We start from the raw sequence: 22230 nt of genomic DNA on the forward strand, positions 1-22230 counted from the left end.
TTCCAAAATAATTACCACCATAGTATTACCTAAAACTTCTATCATGTGACATAATTTCCATTTCTTTTTTTAGTGATGAGAACATTTAAGATCTACACACTTAGCAACTTTCAAGTATATAATAGAGTATTGTTAACCATAATCAAAATGCTATACATTACATCCCCCAAACTTATTCATCTTCTAACTGAAAGTTTGTACCCTTTACCCAACACCCCACTTCCCCACTCCCCAGCCTATGGTAAACACCATTCTACCCTGTTTTTATGAGTTTTTCTTTTATAGATTATACATATAAGTGTGATATCATACTGTATTTGTAATGACACAGATGCTGATTCAACTCTTCCTATCTTTATAATGAGTCATTTTGATAAAAAATATATATTTAAATCTCCACCCTTCCTCCACCAGTTGAGTCATGATGCAATCTTTATTATACACTAATTTCTCTTTTATACAAGGATCTTTTTCTGGGCTCTTTATTTTGAACTTTGGATATACCAGTCTGTTCCTGTGTAAGTACAGCACTGTTTTTATTACTCTTTGTAGTATATCTTAATATCTGGGAAGGCTGTCTCCTTTCTTTGCTATTATTTTTCAAAACTGACTTAGCTCTTTTTACATATTCTTTGTTTTCCTATATTTGTCTTATAATTACTTTATCAAAATCCTTAATCTTGATTGTTTTTACATAGTATCATGGAAAATCTTAAACATATACTAAAGTAGGGAGAATGGGAAAAACAGTCTAATGAACTCCCATGGATTTCATCACCAAACTTCAAAAATTATGATGGCCATTTTTGTCTTGTATATTGCCCCCCCTTTTCTTACTCCACCAGATTATCTAAAATCAGGCATAATATCATGTCTTTGTATCAACAAATGTTAAATCACTATTCAAGTTTTCCTGTGTCACTTCTTTCAGATGGAATGTCTATTTTTATTTTTTCAATTGAGGCTTAATTAACATAAGCATTATACAATTTTCAGGTGTACAGCATAATAATTTAATATTCACATATATTGCAAAATGATCAAAAGTCTAGATAGCATCTGTCACTATATGTAGTTACAAAAATTATTTTTCTTGTGATGAGAACTTTAAAGACCATAGAGACGTACAGACTTTCAAATAGGCTTTATAGTCCTATTAACTACAGTCACCATGTTATCTATGCATTATATCCCCATGACTTATTTATTATATAACTGGATGTTTGTACTTCTTGACCCCCCCCCCCTTAACCAATCTTTCCCACCCTCTAGCCCTCACCTCTGGCAATTATCTATCTGCTTCTTTATATCTGCAAGTTGATTTTTCAAGACACTATATATAAGTGAGATTATACAGTATTTATCTTTCTCTATGTAACTTATTTCACTTAGTATAATGCCCTCAAGGTCCATCTATGTTGTTACAAATCACATAATTTCATTCCTTTTTTAAGGTTGAATAATATTTCACTGTATATACACAACACATTTTCTTTATCCATTCATCCACTAATGAATACTCAGTTTGTTTCCATGTCTTGGCTACTGTAAATAATGTAGCAATGAACATGGGGTGCTTATGCCTTTTTGAGTTAGTGCTTTTGTTTTCTTTGTATAAATACCTAGAAGTGGAATTCCTGGATCATATGGTAGTTTGATTTCTAATTTTTTGAGGAACCTCCATACTGTTTTTCATAGTAGCTGCACCAACTCCCCCCCTTCATATTAAATTTTAATTAATAAAAAAGTGAGACAATATCTAAACTAAACTATCATGACAATTATCGCAAAAACTGAAAATTACTTTATACAAATATAAAAGACAGGCATCTGGCTTTGACAGTTATTTAAATCTTTAGTAACTGTTATAACTGAAGCACTTGACTTCAAAGTGTCAAAGGGAAAAAAAGTTCTGAGTCTTCTTAATTAAAAAAAACATTTTTTAAAAAGCTAAATATGGCTAAATCTAGATCTAAATCTATGCAGTAACATTCTAAAAGACTGTAAAAAAAAATTTATAATTAAGTGTCTTAGTTAACCAAATGAAAATAATGTAATATAATCAGAAACTCAGAAACTATAGTTCAGGGGTGCCTGGGTGGCTCAGTCAGTTAAGCATCCGACTTTGGCTCAGGTCATGATCTCAAGGTTGCTGGGTTCGAGTCCCGTCGGGCTCTGTGCTGACAGCTCAGAGCCTGGAGTCTGCTTTGGATTCTGTGTCTCCCTCTCTCTCTTTCCCTCCCCTACTCATGCTCTGTCACTCTCTCTTCTCAAAAATAAACATAAAAAAACAAAAAACAAAAAACTGTAGTTCAGCATGGCATATCTTTTCTTTCTGTTTCTTGTGCAGGGACAGAAGATGTGGGTGTAGGCAGTATTGATAAAGTAGATGCTCCATTAGCATCAGATGATTTATTTGGCTGGTGATCAGCCATAATGTAAACGGTTTAGAAGGAAGAGTGGGGGTAATAGTTGCATGAAACACTGGTATGATGGGGTGCTATACTGATGTAGAACTACTGTATGTCTCTGCTCTTGGCAGTCTGTAGTCTGTATAATTGTGTCTGCTTATTTGAGGCAAAATATTCTGTGGGAACAATCTACTGGCATCGCTGGAATGCCTGTCTTCCATTCCATTGGCAAACCCACTAGTGGCTGTTGCTTGCATCATTTCCCTTCTGTAATCCCTACCTTTTGGGAAGCTATTAATTTCTATCTTCTTTGCTTCTTTTTGTCTCTTTTTTATTTCAAGCCATTCTTTTGTTTTTCCTCTGTGAAATTTCTGTTTGACATTGTAGTCATATTTTTCCTCAGAAGAGCTAATATGCTCAGACCAGTTATCTTCAGAATCATAAGGTGCTTGGATTATTGCTTGGATTAGAAGAATGTGATTTGAACTATGAAGAGCACTATGGTTGTGTGAATTATCCTGTGGAGAGTAATTGGTCCCACTATCTCTCTCTTGAACTCTGTGAATATGCACATTTTTTGCATTACTGTGACCTGTGCTGTCACTATATTTATTTTCAAGACTATCAGGTCTTTGCAGTGTTTTATTTGACGGTGAATGATTTTCAGTGTCTTGCATTTTTTCATGTCTCTCATCACGGCTCATGGGGTGACTCTTCGATGAGCATTTAAGTGCCTGGTAAGGAAGACTGCCAGTCCCCCTCTGGTCATGACAGCTCAGCTTGCCCTTGCCTTCCTCTTCCTCTGAGGCCTGGCTTGCCCCCTGGGTTCTGTCAGCTCTTTCCAGTTGCTGCTTTTTTTCTTCATGCACAAGTCTGGCCACCAGCCTTCTAGTTTAGAGACAGACCTAGTCCAGGACCTGCTGGATGCTGGTCCCAAGGGCCCTGGAGATGCACAGGAGTGAGATGCCTTCCGGAGGAGGATGGTGTGGCTGTACCAATTTGAAGAAAAAATTAGAACTGGTTTGCTTAAAATAGGATCAATCCACATAAAGCCCACAGATTTTCTGTGGTTTATATGATCATAACCCCCCTTTTTCTCCTCCTCCCATTTATTTGTTTAAAAAGCTGTTTTATTTATCTTGTATTATGATTTTTATTATGGGTTTTGCTAATTGCAAACATGTTCTTTTATTCCTTGTATTTCCTGTAACTTGTTAAATGTAGAGATTTGACTAGGTTGAAGTTCATTTTCCTTTGGCAAGAACATTTCAAGAGATGTTGTTGCATACTTCATATTGTATTGCATCATGAATCAAATAATTGACTTTCTTTTTCTGTGGATAAGATTTATTTTGAGTTCAGGTATGTTGTTAGCCTAACCCATTCATCATCAAGTTTCCCAAGCTAATACCATAGCTTTCAAACATGACCCCTGGGAATCTCCAAAATTCTTCCAGAGAGTCTGTAAGGCCAAAAAGACTTCAAAATAGTAATAGATATTATTTACATTTTCTCACAAGTGTATAGCAGAAATTTTCAGAGGTTATGTGACATTTTTGTTCTAAATTCCTCTCAGTTTTAATTTCTAATATGATATTTAGAGATATAAGCCCCTTATAGAAAATCTCTTCATCCTCAATAATTTTGAAAATGTGAAGCATTCCTGAAAGCAAGAAGTTAGGGAACAACTGAGCTAATGGGTTTAGCAGCCAGTGATTATTATCCCTGAATTTATTATTTCATTAGGTGTTACAAATAGTAATATTAATATTAAACTGTACATCTGATCTTGTCACTCTTCTGCTTAAAACAGCTTTCTATTGTTCTTATCTTAGGTATTTTGCAACATCTAAAGAACATGATAGAGTATCTTACTGTAGATAATGATCCTCTATTGATGCTTTTGTGCTGAGGGAATTTTCTATTTCTGGATACAAAGCAAGAAGTTGATATTCCAGAATTTATCTAGAGAACTATTCCTGGGGGAACAGAGAAACTACAGAAAACAGCATAAGATAAATGAAAAATACAAAAAAAGAGAATGAAAGAAATGTTAGTCAGTGAAAAAGTCTTACATGCAACCTAATGGTGTTCCAGAAGGAGAGGAGAAAGAGTATGTGGCAGAAGAAACATTTGAAGAGAAAATGGCAAAGAAGTTTCCAAAATTCTCTCAATGGCTCTCTATGCCTTGCACCTTCCCATTTCTTTTTTTTTTTTTTTTTAATTTTTTTTTTTCAACGTTTATTTATTTTTGGGACAGAGAGAGACAGAGCATGAACGGGGGAGGGACAGAGAGAGAGGGAGACACAGAATCGGAAACAGGCTCCAGGCTCTGAGCCATCAGCCCAGAGCCTGACGCGGGGCTCGAACTCACGGACCGTGAGATCGTGACCTGGCTGAAGTCGGACGCTTAACCGACTGCGCCACCCAGGCGCCCCCCATCTCTTTTTTCTTGTTCTTTTCCCTGTGCTTCAGTTTGGATAATATATATTGACTTTTCTTCAAATTTACTGATCCTTTTTCCTATGTCCAGTTAGCTGTTAAACCTATACAATGAATTCTTAATTTTGGCTATTGTATCTCTCAAGTCCAGAATATCTATTTGCTCTTTTTTATTATTTTATTATTATCATTATTATTATTATTTTAGTGAGCTCTATGCCCAACGGGGCTTAAGCTCATAACCCTGAAATCAAGAGTCAAATACTCTACCAACTGACCCAGTCCTATTTGCTCTTTTTTTATAGATACAGCTTTATTGTTTAAGTTCTATATATTTTCATCTGTTTCATATATCTTTTCCTGTGCTTTCCTTAACACATTCATAATACTAATTTAAAAGTCCTTGTCTGCCGATTCCAACATCTGGGTCACTCTGTGGGTCTGCTTCTAATGGCTGTATTTTCTCTTGATTGCAAGTTACATTTTTCTTCATATTTGTATGTATCGTATTTTTTTTTATTGTATGTTGAGCATTGTATATCCAAAAGCTTATGGGAACTGAAAGATTTTGTCCCAGGGAGTGCATATCTTTTCCACTGTTAGGAAGTTGGAATAAGAGACACTGAATCTGAGCCAATCAGGCATTATGCTCTGTTGGATTTGGATTTCAATGTCACTTTGTTTGAGTTCACCTCAGGTTTCAAACTTCTTGAGGGTGATATTTGGAGTTCTCTGCTGTGTGTATAACATACCTATTCCTCTAGCAGGACTTTGAGATCAGGCATTGTGAGACCAATCACATCTCACTTGGAAGCAGAAGCCCTGCAATTAACAAATTTATAATCTGTCTATGAAAGACAACCTAAAAAATAATTCCAAATAAAAAAAGACAAAAATCAATCAAAATACTATCATTTTAATAAAACAACATCATTATTTTAATGTATTTTCTTATGAAGTTGTTCTGGGACTATATAGGTTATAATTGTTTCATTATTTAATTGAAAATCTGAAATTAAGTATGTACTTTTATTGAGGGTGAAGTTACTATCAAGAAACATTTTCTGCCAAATCCTAAAGGAAAATCATATTCATAATGAGACTGTTTTTAAAATTTGTCTAAATTCCAGTGGTAAGGAGGCATCTCTACTTTTGCATTCTTGCAAGTTGATTAGTGTGGTAATGTCAATTTGATGTGGCTTCTTGAATTACTATTATAATTCTCATTGGGACTCAGGTCTATCAAAAATTCTTTTATTTATTTATTTTTTAAGTTTATTTGTTTATTTTGAGAGAGAGAGAGAGAGAGAGAGAAAGAAAGAGAATGAGAGAGAGAGAGAGAGAGAGCAGGGGAGGGGCAGAAAGAGAAGGAGAGAGAGGGAATCCCAAGCAGGCTCCACACTGTCAGCACAGAGCCCAATGCAGGGCTCAAACTCATGAACTGTGAGATCATGACCTGAGGTGAAATTGAGAGTCAGATGCTTAACCAACTGAGCCACCCAGGAGCCCCTCAACAATTCTTTTAAATAAGTCTTTTAAATTAACACCTAAACTTCCTAATTCTGGAGTATTAATTTTGGTTAATCTCTTAGGTAAGTACATCTAAAGCTAATAGTAGCTTTTCTTTAAGGGTAGATAAGTCATATATTTTCCAAACCTTTGAGTATCTAAGAATAAATTTGTTACTTTTCTACATGAAAGACAATTTAAACATAGATTCTAATGTCACATCCTTTATCCCTCAAAACTCTGATGATATTGCTTCATTAAGTAGTTGGTATTTAATATAACAGAGGAGAAGTCTGATGTCAATGTGATTTTTGCTTCTTCAAATATACCATGTTTTATCTCCATCCTTCACTTATCCGCCAAATATCCACCCATGGCATATGCACTCTCTTAACCCAATAACCAACTAAAATTCGTAGGATTTTTCTTTATCTTGTGTATTACTCAAACATCCTACCAAAATATTTTAAAATACAGCTCTCTTTTTTATGATTTGAATGTATTTCACAAGGCTGAAGTAAAGCATTGGCCATTACTCTGAGGGCCATCCTAGTCAGATGTGGTGATGAACAAAGAGCTTGGCAAGCTCTAGATTGTCCTTATTCTCCTTTACTTCACCTCCACCTTGTCTTCCTATCTGCCAGGCTTGATGATGAGAAACAAATACTTGATTTGGACCCACAGAAGCAACAACTACACAGAAGCAAAAGTGGTCATGTGGGCAGGAATGGAGGTTATGCATGGACTTAGCAACATGGATCTTCACTGACTAAAACCACTGCAATGAAATAAAGCTAGAATAGTACACACCAAAAATGAACCCTTGATTTAGGATCATTCCATGGAGGATAAGTCAACTTTGGTAGCAGGTTGATTACATTAGATCAATTCCATCATTCGAAGGGTACACTTCATTCTCACTGGAAGAGACTTACTTTGGAAGCATATTTCCTTTTCCTGCCCATGATGCTTCAGCTCAAACCACCACAACCAGTAGATTTATAGAATGCCTTACTCATAATATTCCAAAATTCTTTGGAATGTATAGTATTCCAAAATTCCTTGGAATGTATAGTATTCCAAAATTCCTTGGAATGTATAGTATTCCAAAATTCCTTGGAATGTATAGTATTCCAAAATTCCTTGGAATGTATAGTATTCCAAAATTCCTTGGAATGTATAGTATTCCAAAATTCCTTGGAATGTATAGTATTCCAAAATTCCTTGGAATGTATAGTATTCCAAAATTCCTTGGAATATACAGTATTCCAAAATTCTTTGGAATATATTTTTCCCACCAAAAAATTCATTTAACAGTAAATGAAGTGTGGTGATATGTTTATCTCATAAAATTCACTAGTCTTACCATGTCCTCATCATCTAAAAATAACTGTCCTAATGGAATGGTAGAATGGCCTTTTGCTTTAAAACACTAAATTATCTTTTACAGCAATTAAAACATTTTATTTTATCTTCATTTATTCTATTATTGACACTCTTCATTTCTTTATTTTGATCTATGTTTCTGATGTATATGATATTTTTTCTCCTTTAAGAATATTCTGTAACATTGCTTGTAGTTTTACTGGCAATGGATTCCTTCAGTTTTGATTTGTCTGAGAATATTTTTATTTCATCATTTTAAAAATCATATAAAAAATTTTTTAAAGTAATCTCTACACCCAATACAGGGCTCAAACTCACAACTCCAGATCAAGAGTCTCATACTCCACTGACTGAGCCAGCCAGGCACCCCTATTTCATCTTCATTTTTAAGGATACTTTTGCTGACATTGATTTATGGGTTGAGTTTTCTTCTTTCAGCACTTGAAAGATGTCACTTTGTCTTCTTGTTTACATACTTTTTTGGTGAGACATGTGTTATAATTCTAAGCCTTGTCTCTTTATAGGTAATGTTTCCTTTTCCCTGAATACTTTTAAGATTTTTGTCTTTGGTTTGCTACTGTCTGAATATAATATGTCTTAAAGAGTGGGGTTTTGGTATTTATTATACTTGGTGTTCTCTGAGCTTCCTGGCTCTGTGACTTAACTGTTTATCAGTAATTCTGGAAAAATTTTGGCTATTACTTATTCATATATTCTGCCTTTTCTTCTCCTCTGAGATTCTAATTATGCATGTATCAGGCCATTTGATATTGTCTCACATCTCTTGGATAGTCTGTCCTGTTCTTTCCTTTAATGTGTTCTTTTCTTTTTACATTTCAGTTTGGGTGATTTTTATTGACCTATCTTCAAATTTACTGATTCCTTGCTTACTTGTGTTGAGTCTACTGATGAGCTCATCTAAACATTGTTCATTTCCATTACTGTGTTTTTTTATTTTGATCATATGGGTCTTCCTTTGCACTGCTCTCCAGGGAGAATCTGTCTCTTGTATCTGTCCTAGTCATATTGTACTATTATTTTAAAAATCAAATCACTTTATCCTGAGGTGGTGGGTAAGGAAGGAGGGTATTCTATGATGTTCAGATTAAGTAATAGCTGTAAGTAGGCACTGTAAACTTAGGTTTTGGGTATGGACATCATAAGTGTTTCTATCTCTCCTAAAAATGTAATTATTAGACCTAGCATTTCTTCCTGCCCCTCCTTCAAGGGTAGAGCATTCTTTTTGCCTACAGTTTTTGGTGCCCTTTTCACCTCAATTTAAGTGTTTTTTGTTCCATAGAAGAAATAGAAAAGATGGGTTTCAGCAGTGGCTGTTGTTTCCCTCTCACACCCAGCACAGTGAAGGAATCTTTCTCAGGATTCTCCCCACTCTTGCTTGTGAAAGCCTGGTTGAATTCCTGGAGGAATATCCTGTAAGAGTGTGAAAATTCCTGTCCAAAAAGTCATCGCTAAGACAGATATCAAGAAACTTTCTGCTTATGTTTTATTCTAGTAGTTTCATGGTTTTAGGTGTCACATTCAAGTCTTTAATCCATTTTGAGTTAATTTTTGTGTATGGTATAAGAGTGGTCCAATATTATTCTGTTGCATGTAGTTGTCCTGATTTCCCAGCACTATTTATTGAAGAGATTGTCCTTTCCTCATTGTGTATTTTTGGCTCCTTTGTTACAAATTTGTTGGCCATACATGCATGGGTGTATTTCTGGGCTCTCTATTCTGTTCCATTGATCTATGTGTCTGTTTTTATGTCAATATCACATTGTTTTGATTATTATAGTTTTGTAATATAGTTTGGAATCAGGGAGCATGATGTCTCCAGCTTTGTTCTTCTTTCTCAAGATTGTTTTGGCTATTTGGGTTTTTTGATGGTTCTACACAAATTTTAGGATTTTTGTTGTATTTCTATGAAAAGTGCCATTGGATTTTGATAGCTAGTTATTTATAGATTACTTTGGGTTGTCTGGACATTTTAATGATATCAAGTTTTCTAATTCATGAACATGGAATATTTTCCATTTATTTGTATCTTCTATTTTTTCATCAATGTCTTACAGTTTTCAGTGTAATCTCTCACACCCTTGGTTAAATTTATTCGTAGGTATTTTATTCTTTTTGATGGAATTGTAAATAAGATTCTTTTAAAATTTCTTATTATAATAGTTTGTTATTAGTGTATAGAAATGAAGCATATTTTTCCATATTGATTTTTTATCCTGCAGCTTTACTGAATTCATTTATTCTAACAGTTTTTTGGAGGAGTCTTCAGGGTTTCCTGTATATAATATTATGTCATCTGCAAATAGTGACAGTTTTATTTCTTTCCTGATCTGGATGACTTTATTTCTTTTTCTTACCTTATTGTTATGGCTAGGACTTCTAATACTACGTTGAATAAAAGTGGCAAGACTGGGCATCTTTGCCTTGTTCCCAATCTTAAAGAAAAGCTTTTAGCTGTTCACTGCTGAGGATAATGTTAACTGTAGATTGTCATATATGGCCTTTATTATGGTGAGGTAAATTTTCTCTATACATACTTTGCTGAGAGTTTCTTTTTTTAATCATATATGGATGTTGAATTTGTCAAATGCTTTTTCTGCCTCTATTGAGATGACCATATGATTTTTATCCATTCTAATGTGGTATATTACATTGATTGACTTACAGATATTGAACCATCCTTGCATCCCAGGAATAAATTTCACTTGATCATGGTTTATGTACTTTTTAATGTATTCTTGAATTTGGTTTGCTAATATTTTGTTGAGACTTAAAAAAGTTATTTTTATTAAGTTTATTTATTTATTTTGAGAGAGAGAGAGAGAGCACAAGTAGGGAAGGGGCAGAGAGATGGAGAGACAAAATCCCAAGCAGGCTCTGCACCATCAGCACAGAGCCTGATGCGGGGCTCAAACTCATGAACCGTGAGATCATGACCTGGGCCAAGATCAACAGTCAGACGCTCAACTGACTATGCCCCCCAGGTACCCCTATTTTGCTGAGACTTTTGCATCTATGTTCATTAGGGATATTGGCCCATTAATTTTCTTTTCTTGGGGTGTCTTTCTCTGGTTTTGTTATCAAGGTAATGCTAGCCTTATAAAATGAGTCTGGAAGTGTTCCCTCCTATTTTTTGGAAGATTTTGATATTGATTGATATTGATTCATCTGTAGATGTTTGGTAGAATTCATCAGTAAAGCTATGTGGTCCTGGGCTTTTGTTGTCAGGTGGTCTTTGATTATTAATTCTTACTAGTAATCAGAGTGTTCAGATTTTCTATTTCCTCATGCTTCATTCTTGATAGATTGTATATTTCTAGGAATTTATCCATTTCTTCTAGGTGTTCCAACATCTTGGTGTATAATTGTTCATAGTGGTGTCTTGTGATACATTGTATTTCTGTAGTGTCAGTTGTAACATCTCCTCTTTCATGTCTGACATTATCTGAGTCCTTTCTTTTTTTCTTAGTGAGCCTAGATAAAGGTTTGTCAATATTGTCTATCTTCTCAAAACCAGTTTTTGGTTTCATTGATCTTTTCTATTGTGTTTTCAATCTCTATTTCACTTATTTCCACTCTGACCTTTGCTATTTCCTTCCTTCTTTTAATTTTGGGCTTTATTTATTCAACTGTTTTGAGTTTCTTGAGGTATAAAGTTAGGTTGTTTGAGATTTTACTTGTTTCTTGATGTAGACATTTATTGCTATGAACTTTCCTCTTAGAACTGCTTTTGCCACATCACATAAATTTTGGCATACTGTATTTCCATTTTTGTTTGTCTCAAGTTATTTTTTTGTCTTTTGATTTCATCTTTGACCCATTGGTTTTTCAGAATTGAAATATACTTATTAAAATAAAATCATTTATAGTTCTAGAACTCAATGTAATTTAGTTGCTAATTTAACAGTGAATATCATGTTTCATTTATATTACATCAACATCCACATGTGTGGTATGCATTATAAGATTAATATGGATTATTTGATATCTCAAAAAGTTTTCCAGGAGCTAAGTACAAATTCTGGGAGTACTGCAGTAAGTTCTGAGTGCCCACAGAACCACAAACTGGAACATGAAAAAAAAGCAAGAAAATGGAGGCTTGACACTATTGGCAAATGACTATTAAGCAAAAATCTATTGAATATGTACTAACAGAGAGGAAGGAAAAATTAATTTTTTAAATTTATTTTGCTGCTCAAATCTTTACATACTCTGGTTGTGTGTATGTCTCAACCTTCTGACCTTCATTGTATTCTGACAACTGCCATTTGTTTTGAGGACACAGAGCAAAAAATATGGAGAAGCATTCCCCTGAGGCCATGAGTAATATTAGGAGGGCAGATGTTTTAAGGTCACAGTTACCATTATGGTAGTGCTGAGTGTCAGATTCTGAGTGACAAAGGCATCCTTCCGTTCTTGCAAATGTGTGCATGTGTGTTTCTGACATATAGGGGCCTCTAAGATATGGGGACCAGAAGATTGGCTCCTCTTGCCAAGGTATAATTATAGTACTGGTTCTATCCTTTTTATTAAGTGCCAGTTAAATATCTTCTAATAGAACCCATTTCATTCACTTATTTTTTCATTCACTTATTTCATTCATGTCACAAGGTCACATATGTACCTTGGAAAATGGTTTAGATACCTCTTGATGGCTTCCTGTATTAGTTTTCTATTGCCAAGTAACAAATTACTACAAATTTAGTAACTTAAAAAATTATACATCTATTATCTTGGTTTCTGTGGGTCAGAATTTTGGGTATGACTTACATTCCTTTGCTCATAGTCTCACAAGGCTACAATCAAGGTATTATCTGGGATGTATTTTAATCCAAATGCTTGGTTGGTAAAGAATCTGCTTCCAAGATCACTTGGTTTATTTATAGAATTTATTTCCTTATGGCTACAAGGCTACATGGCTAGATGGCTACATGGCTGAAGCCCATTCTCAGGCTACCCAACATTCTATAGGCCAATTTAGTAACTTTTAATATTGACTTCTTCAACATAGTTTTTTACTGCATCAAGTCAACAAAAAGAATCTCTCTCCTCAGGGAAGGTCCAGTTCGGGCTTCGTGCCAACAGTGAGGAGCCTACTTGGGATTTTCTGTCTCCTTCTCTCCCTCCACTGTTCCCTCTCTGTCTCTCTCTCTCTCAAAATAAATAAATAAACATTAAAAGAAAAAAAAAGTAGAGACAAGATTCCAGTTCAGGTAGTAAGCTTTCAAAGGCCATTTTTCGTAATTGTTACATTACGCTGTCTCATTTTATATGCTTCAAAACTTCAATTTCCCTTTTTATCTATTCCTTTTTCAAGTTTATGCTGTTTTTCAAAAGTTCTATTTTCTCTGTTCAATTGGTGCTCAATTGCTACCACTGAAATTCATTTATTTATGTTTATTATTTTAGGTTTTTTTGTTTTTTGGAATTTTTTTCTCTGAGAAATTCTGTGATTTTGCTTTACTCCTGCATTTTTTTTCCTAGAAGAATATTCAGTCTGTTTGTATAAAGCCAAATGGTTGACAAAATATGGAAATCCTTTAGTACTGATTGGTAAGTAGCTGTCCCACCTCTGAATACTCCTCCTACCATCCAGTCTGCCTCAGTCCCCAGTTAAATAAGCGCTGGACCTCTTCACAATCTGACAACTAAATGATTAACATCTGACACAGTAGAAGGTCTTCATGTCTGCTTCCACTCTGGCCAGTGCCTAGTGCCATAAGGAATGAGAAATATTTTGCATTTCTGTTTTACTTAACTTGAATTCTTTTTCTTTTGTATTATTCTGACAGCTACTTTAAGCTCTTCATTATTATTCAGGTCACACTTTTTACAGGAAACAGGCAAGAAATTTTCCTATATTCTATGAGGAAGATTTAGGTTCTCTTGTTCTGTATTTCTTTTATATTTAGTGTGTAATTTCATGATAGTAATTATTTCATAATGTTTATCTGTATATATGTTTCTTTCTCCATTAGTGGCAGTGTCATTTCCTCTGGGCATCCTTAGTGGCTAGAATAGTGTGTGAGTACATAATTAATACTGTATTTGTTGAATGAAACAATGAATGATTGGTTAGATCAACCACCAAGTGGAATGTCTGAAGAGACTACATAATGTGTGGTTGAATATATTTGGGGAAATTCAAATACAATAAAACCGTCTAGTTGGAGCCTTAGGGAGGCAAGTCTAGAATATGAGCATATCTATTAAAATCAATCAATTAGTGAGTCAATGGTGAATTATTTTCCCCTTTGCCATTAGTCTAGACAATTGCGAGTCAATTATTATAAACATGATTCTTTTTTATTTGTTTATAGGAAACATACAAAAAGAAACCTGATGGGCTTTATTATTCCAATCCCATTTTTCTTATTATAGAGTGCAACTTTTAATGTCTATATTAATATTTATAATTAGTTGAGTATTTTATAACTGAGCATCTATGTACTAAATAAATTATAATACATAATTTATTATAATTGAGCCTCTATTCGTAACTTTTTGAACAATCATGTACTATGCTCTGTGTTACATACTTTACAAAGCTAAGCAATAAAGCCACACAAATCTAAATGTGTTATTTCCTGACTTAGAACCTTTTAAATGATCCCTCATTACTTTATAACAAATATCAGCTTTTAGGCAGAAAATCTACTAAATCAGTTCTCATGTTACAATTTACCTTTCGAGGAAGGCATTACTGATTTTCCAAGTCTGGATTAAGCGATTCTCCTAAAAGCCACCCAGTATTTCAACTGAGTTGAAAGACCCACAGTATAAAAATAAGTATTAACCACCCTCCACTAATTTCTTATTACTTACAAAAATTTCCTGTTTACTCTTCTGTTTCCTCTAGTATAGATTTCTTGAGGCCGGGCTAGACCACAGTGATTACTAAATAAAAAATGAGTAGATCAATTTAAGCAAAAAATTACATTCAAAACAAGTTAACAAAACCTTATGATCTATTTATCAGGCTCTTCTTGTTTGGCAAAACACCTTTACATTGATTTATCCTGTCATTGACCTCTCTTAACCGACTTGAATCACAGGCATTATCACTATTTTAGAGATGAGAAAACCGTGTTAACACACGTGTTCCAAGAAACAGGCAAGAAGGCAGGAGTACTTGGACGTGAGCCCAGATCTCCCAACAAAAGGAGTTGCACCTTTTTCACTGCATCCTATGGCCTTCATTAACGATTGGTTCCCAATATAAAACTGAATATAAGGGATACAACTTCTGGTGAAAGGGTATGATTGGAAGTGCTTGCTCTGGCACAAAACTGAAAGAAAAGATGTGTTTTCGCCATTCTCTCATTACTTACAGTTTAAAGTATACTTTGTGAATTTTTAATATAAATGATGAAAAAATATACTTAAGGCTTTTTTGAAAATGTTTCTCTCAGCTCTTTAACTCTCACCAACCTATTTCCTTCCTTCTTTGCTGAGGCTCATAGAGGGCGCTCACAAAGTGCTACTCACTGGATAAAGCGAAGCTCCACTCAAAACACACTTCACACTGCAACTAAAAGGCGCAGCGCCACCACCTCAGACTTCCTTCTCCTTTCCAAGGCAGGAGGCGTGGCCAATTTCCCTCATTCAAATAAAAAACCAGGAGATTTGCATGGGGAACGGCTGAGCCGTGAGCCTATTGGCTGTCAGCACCGTGGGCGTGGCCAATAGTACGACCACAGAGCCCCGCCTACATTAATTTGCATAACGGCCCCGGCGCGTGCAAGGCAGAAGCGGGTTTGTTTTTGAATCTGCGGAGGTGGCGGCGGCGGCAGCGGCGGCGCGGCGACTGAAGCGCGCGATACTGAAGCGGCCGCGTTGAGGACGGTTGCGCGGAACGGCTCTGTAGGAAGGAACTTGGTTCCCCCTCCCTCATCTCCCGCCCCGAAAGGTATATGTGACTCCTAGGGGCTGTTATAACCACATTTTCTTAAATTACTATTGTATTTATGAAGAGTCAAGACCGCATTATGGCGGCTGCGGGAGTTGTGTGTGCGCCTGCGCGGTTGCGGAGCTGCGGGCGGGCGCTGCATGGGAGCACGTGATCTTGCGGGGTCGGGCTCTAGCTGCAGTTGTGCAGCTGGCGGGGCGGTGGCTGCGCAAGCGCAATATTCATTTTCAAGATCTAATGTTCTTGTTGGACGCCATTTGGGTTCTAGATTTAATTTTCCTCATTCTTGAGGAGTTTCATTTTCTTGTCCTCAAACTGCCACATTTTTCAAGGAAAACGTTTCTCTTGTGTTGCATTCCTATACCGACCCTCTAAACTCTTTTATATTTCTCCGATTTTCTGAGAAGCTGTGAACTTAATTTTCTGTAAAAATGATTGTCACTTGTGGTTCTTGATTATAATTTCACTTTTAGGGTATTGCTGGGTTCAAGTTTATATTTGGGGAGATAAAGATCAGCACCTAGTGGTGGTCTCAGGGGCAGTACATTTAATTGAACTGAATATTTGCAAATACATTTTAACCCTATTTTTACCAGTTCTGTTAAGAGGGAATGTGTACAAACGAGAATTTGAGTTTTGGAGATATGAGGGGGAAGGGGCATTGGAAGAATCTATATACTATTGTTTAAAAAGAAATCTCAATCTCCTTGGTTATTTATTTTTTTAATATTTGATTCTAAGTTAATGAAGTTTTAATTTTACCAGTTTGTGTGCTTCTGATCATACTTGCATTTGGGTTTTAGATTTTTAAAGTCTGTGATCACTTGTCCATCACTGCTTCAGTTTGATCATTTTTGTGACTCTGACTTTTAAAATTAGGTCATTTGTTTAGCCTTTGGTTTGTTATGATATGTGAAATAAAACTTGCTTGGTAAATTTTTCTCATAAAGAATTCTGCAAAGAACTCCTCACTAAACTGAGGCCTTTATGAGGAAATAAAGTCAACCATCAATGAAAAAATTAGTTGATTCTTTAAAGAAACTGCCCTGTATATGTGTATGAAATACAGTTGTGTTTGATTTCTTAAAATTGTGTGTTCCTAATTTTCGTTTCTTAAAGAAGGTAGTTAGAGGTGTGCTACTGGTTATTTTAGTTTACAATGGTTGTGTCACTATATTTAAATCTTATATAACACCGCTGGGAGAAGTGTTATACAATCTGATATAATTCTACCATTGTGCAAATTTTTTCTTACTAGACTAAAAATTTGTAACTGTTTTTCATAGATTTCACCTGTGGTTTGTGTGTACAATAATTGGTTTCTTGGTTGGTTATATAAGACTAAGTTTAAATCAGTCATCTGTCAAATGAAGAAGTGCCTATTGCTTTATAATGGTTGGTTAGGGACGGTTTTATTGCCCAAAGCAAACACCGTTAGCATTAAGTAGATGTAATTGAAAGGAATAGTTTTGGTTGGTGGATTTTTTAAAAATGACGTCACGTATGAGATAGAATGAAGTGATAGGGAAGGTAACTCTCTTTTCTCAACAGAAAATTAGCTGTTCATATAAACCTGGCCCTCTGGTCTCTTCTACACAGAAATATATTTAGAGGGCAGTTGTGTAATATCTTGCCTTTTTATACTTCTGGGTGATTGCCCCAGCACACCCCTCCTCCACTTCCTAATACATAATTTCAGGTGTTTAGAGTTGAAAGTTATCTTGTATTTTCTGTATCTGTGTGTATGTATGTGTTTTAGGTTAAGAAAAGAACTTTGATTTTAGGGCAGTGGTACGTTTTGCACTTCCAGAAAAGTAAAATATTTTGGTTTGTGTATTAAAGTTTGTTTTCATTTGAATACAAAAGATTGCCTCTTAGGTTAATGCTGAAGATTGTAAGAGGTCTTGAAAATACTGAGGAACATAGTGTACAATGTAAATATTTATTAGTAGGACAATTTTGCTATTTGTTAGAAAGGGAAGTATACTTCTATAAACTTAAAGACCAGTGAATTGTCTGAATGTCTGTTATTTTGTTTGTTATTCTTTGAATAAAAAGCATCTTTTGAAATTTTAGTTTGATTTAGAAATTTTAGTTATGTTGCCACAAAATTTTGACATATATGCAGAATATATAATATTAAGACTAATGAATATTAAATTATTGGGGTCATTTTTAGTTTTGTAGATTTTAAACATCAGAAAATTTAGTTTAGAGAAAAAGACTTAATGATTAAGTCATAAACCATTAAAATTGTCTTTTTTCTTTAAATTATGATTTGAATATTTGATACATATATTTAAATACTTTTTTACTTATTCATTGTAGCACATTTGGAAAGTGTTGAAAATTAGCAACATTTAGAAATAAACAGCATAAATGTTCTGGTGATTTTTGTTATTTTTTCATGGTTTATCAATTGGTCAATAAATATTGATTGTTCAATAAATATTGATCAGTTTTTCATTTGGACCATAATTTCATTCTTGTTCTTTAATTTTGTATTATGTTGTAGATATTTATCTCATTTCATTATTCTTTTAAAATACTTAATGTTCTTTCAACGTATAACATTCTTTTAAAAATTTCTTTTAATGGGTATATAATATTTTATTGAGAAAATACCCCAAATCATGAAATATTCTTCAAATGTCTTTAAGCGGCTACAATATTGTTATATCTAATAAGAATGTACTGTGACTTACTAAGCATTTCTTTTATTGACCATTTGTTCGTTGCCCATTTCTCTGTTATAAATAATGCTACACTGAACATCCTTACACATGAGTTATGAACTGCATCTCTTTGAAATGATTTCTTTGAAATTACTGCTTCAAATATTGTTTCAAAGGGCTTTTAAGGTAATTACAAAATTAATAAAAATTTATTTTTTTGAAAAGCATTTCCCATACCACCATCAGTTTGGTGGCTGAAAAACAGTACCATATAGATATAGATATAGAAATCGATATCGATATAGAAATCGATATCGATATAGATGTATAGCTATAGATATCTGGTGAAGTTGAATTTTTTAATGTTTATGTATACAATGTTCTCATTTTTGTGAATTAGCTGTTTGAGGTTTTTTAATCTTTTCTATGGTGGATGTTAATGTTTTTCCTATTGATAACAGCTATTTATGGACATAAGCCTTTTGCTTTTCATACTTTTGGCAGGCTTTTTTTTTAGTTTATTACTTTTTAAATTGCTTATTTTATATATTCAGAAGTTTTCCTTTTTTTTTTTTTTGTAGTCTAATGCACTGCTTTTTCTCATTTGTGATTTCTTCCAGGACTTCTTTGCCTAGAAAATAACCTGTTGTGAGATGAACTTAAATGTTCACTTATTTTGTTTATTTTTTCTATGTATTTTAATGATTAAAAAAATAAGTGTTTTAATCTGTATGGAGTTTATTAGTTTCCAGTTTTTCCAAATACCTAGTTTTCTTAGATTCTTACGTTGGTGATCTTTTTTCTTACTGCTTTGAGTTGCTAATTTTGATCTTAAGTTACCAGGTTTGAGCTATAGTTCTGCTTCATTTACTGGGGATATTTAACTTGGTCCATTGGCCTCAGGAGTTTCTACAGATAGTAAGAACATTCCTTGGTAGATCCTTTGATTGATTCCTTGATGTGCACAACATTATGTGATTATGCCTATGTGCATTTTTCTGGGGAAAGAGTTATAGTTTTCATCAGCTTTTCACAGGAATATATAATACAAAATCTAAAGCTAGGTTAACAACCACCGTACCTGGGTCTTATCCGTGTAGCAGTAGTGCACTGTTTTATTTGTTGTAGTGATAGTTTAGTTTAGCATTGCATTAAACTTAAATTGGGGTGAGTTTACATCTTTTTACTGTGTTTTTTTTTCTCATAAATGGGATATATTTCCCGCAGATTCCACAAAATGTACTTTTTAAGAGAAACATTGGGAAAATTTGTGACACTTGTTATTTTTCATTAAGGTGTTATTTAACTTGTTCCCTAATGCTGATATGATGTTAATAGGGATAAGTTGTTAGAGGATATAGGACTACGTTTCTATTTTTAATCTGTCTTAGGACATGGTGATATGAAAATAGTGCAAGTATGAAGTTAGAAGTGGGAAAATAGGTTGTCCAGTTAAAGTATTCTTCAATATTTGAAACCAAAATTTTTCATTTACATAGACATTTTTAATGGAAGAATGTTGGAAAGTTATCTAATTTTTCTGGTCAGGATGGTGCCTAATGCTATAATAAAGTTAAAAACTTTTATTTTTAGTCCCTTAATAATAGTAAATTATTCTCTAATAAGGATGTTTCTCTAATTATTGGTAAAAATTCATTGTACATTAAATCTATTATTTGTGTTCATTGGCTTCATGAAAATAAATCTAGGAAGTAGGTAGAAATCATGTGTTATTGGCTTTCATTTAACTTTTTAAATGAAAAATTCTCATCTTTGGGTCTTTTTCAAGCAAAACCGCTTACAGAGATTTGCATATTTTACTTTTTTTATGTGACTTTTGCTCTTACTTGAAAACTTTTTCTAGTTCTGACAAATTATGATACTTAAGTTTTCAGACTATGATAGGTGAGAAATAGCAAAGTAGGGACAGGAGAAGTGGCTACCAGAGAAATGTATATGGATAAGAGGAAGGAGTGATGGCTAGCATCTTGACAGTGAAGATGTGTTTCAAGTGTTAGAAGCAAGAATTTAAAGACTTAGTTTTGAGGTTATTTAATTTGGGAATTAGTGTTTTTAGAGCTGAATCCGTATTTATATTATGTTAATTATAATTGATGATCTTAAATGATTCTGAATCAGAATATTTAGTTTTGTTTAACTTGCTCAAGATTTAGTTTAGAAAGGCTTCTATTATGATTTCTAAGTTTTGAGGTATATGGAAAATTCGTGCACAGGCAAATCTACTTTTTCAAAGAAGTCACATGTGGGGCATATTACAGACAAAATTTAGGTGATGTTTTAACAAAATTTAAATGGTAGAATACAAAAAATCATTAAGTAGCTCTGGGAAGCCATAGTCCCTATAAGTTCCCCAGAGTATCTAGAAATTACGCATCCATTAGTGAAGCTCTCTTTAGAAATTCTTATCCATTTGACCTTGTTATGTTCTTTACGTAACTCAAGACTTTAAAAATGATTTTGCAGTGTTCTTTCTGAGATTGTCGTGAAATCTACAGAGTAAATCAGTGGTTTATCCTGTCATTTTAGTTTGTTTAAGACAGAAAAGTGAATTCCAAAAAATCAAACTTTGTGCTTCAAGTTACATGGTGGAAACCCATTTTGTATTGGAGGAAGAGAATATGAGTGCTGGCCAGCATTTTCATTTTTTAAATGCCTGCAAAATGAGAAGACCAGGGCACTAGTGCTTATTTGTACAATGTGAATGTCTTCAGTTGTGAATTTTGATCATTTGCATTTTTGAGTCTTTAAGACTTCTGGCATCTGCTTTGCCACTTTCCAAAAAATGTGATAGGCCTAAGGGTACAGTTGATACCACCTTCCTGAGAGACTTTATAATTGGATCTACATAAACATAAAAGTCTGGGAAATGTAGATGACCTATTAACTTGACTGTGAGAAATATTCTTTTATTCATATCTGCAGTTTTTCTTTGCTCAGAATATTATAACAATATTTTGAGTTATTTTGTATCTAATAACTATGAATAACTAGCATATACCCTTTAATTTGGGAGAGAAGGCCCCTTTGATGTGAGATAGTAATGTCATAATGTCTTACTGTACAGTTCTTTTCCACTTTCTTTGTTGTTTGTACATACTACTTTGGGGAATTATTGTCTTGGTGGGTATCTGGGAATTATGTTCCAGCACTTTGTGGCACTTTTACATTCTAATGAGAAATTTGACTCTGATTCTCAGAAAAGATTTCTCCTTGAGTCAGTAATTCTCAAAGATAATGCCTTCCAGTTGGTAGAAAGGTAAACCTAGAAGGTGAGAATAGAATCTGCCATTTTAAGAACCAGGAGGACAAGAGTTTGGTGAAACAATGAATGACATGACTGCTTCAGCATATTCTCAACTAAGGCATTGGAGTTGAGGAATGTTTCTGACTTCTTACCCTTATTAGAGAAATGTCTTAAAAGGAAGAAGTGGTGAAAAATATGGAAGAGAAAAGAGACTATCTTTGAAAATTTCTTTTATTTCTTTTTAGATGGTGTCAGGAGTAATTGGATTACAGTAAAGGCTAATCTGCTTTGTGAGACTATTATGATGGTTTAAGGATGATAAGTGTTTTTCTCCTCTAACAAAGAAGACTGTTTAGAGTTTGTAGGTGGCTTTGACTTAACATATGGTTTCCAGGTTGAACATGACTATTCCACAGTTTCACCAACCAGGGGCAAGGGAGAAAGGGCAGTGGGAGTATACACCTCATTCTTTTGAGAGCATGATCTGGAAGTGGTACTTATCACTTTGACTCAAGTTTTATGGGTGTGGATTTAGTCATTGGAACATACTTAGCTGGGAAAGGAAGGCTAGGAAATGTAGTATCTAGCTGGACAATCATGTGCTCAGCTAAAATT

At 34.2% G+C, this 22230-nt stretch overlaps 1 protein-coding gene and 1 long non-coding RNA gene across 2 annotated transcripts in view; one reads left to right on the forward strand and one right to left on the reverse strand.

Moving 5' to 3' along the window:
* Window positions 1-969: 969 nt before the first annotated feature.
* Window positions 970-15377, reverse strand: LOC144616940 (uncharacterized). Its single transcript, XR_013556861.2, has 3 exons — window positions 15255-15377; window positions 14592-14663; window positions 970-3400 (listed from the first exon to the last, which is right to left on the reverse strand). It is a non-coding gene; the product is annotated as an uncharacterized LOC144616940 (long non-coding RNA).
* Window positions 15378-15538: 161 nt separating this feature from the next.
* Window positions 15539-22230, forward strand: part of ATF7IP (activating transcription factor 7 interacting protein) — a 120729-nt gene continuing 114037 nt past the window's right edge. The window contains exon 1 of the mRNA XM_060658310.3: window positions 15539-15675. The gene's annotated coding sequence lies outside the window, so the exon portion shown is untranslated. The remainder of the gene's footprint in view (window positions 15676-22230) is intronic.

The sequence above is a fragment of the Panthera onca genome, chromosome B4 (assembly GCF_046562875.1).
Source record: "Panthera onca isolate mPanOnc1 chromosome B4, mPanOnc1 haplotype 2, whole genome shotgun sequence".
Taxonomy (NCBI): domain Eukaryota; kingdom Metazoa; phylum Chordata; class Mammalia; order Carnivora; family Felidae; genus Panthera; species Panthera onca.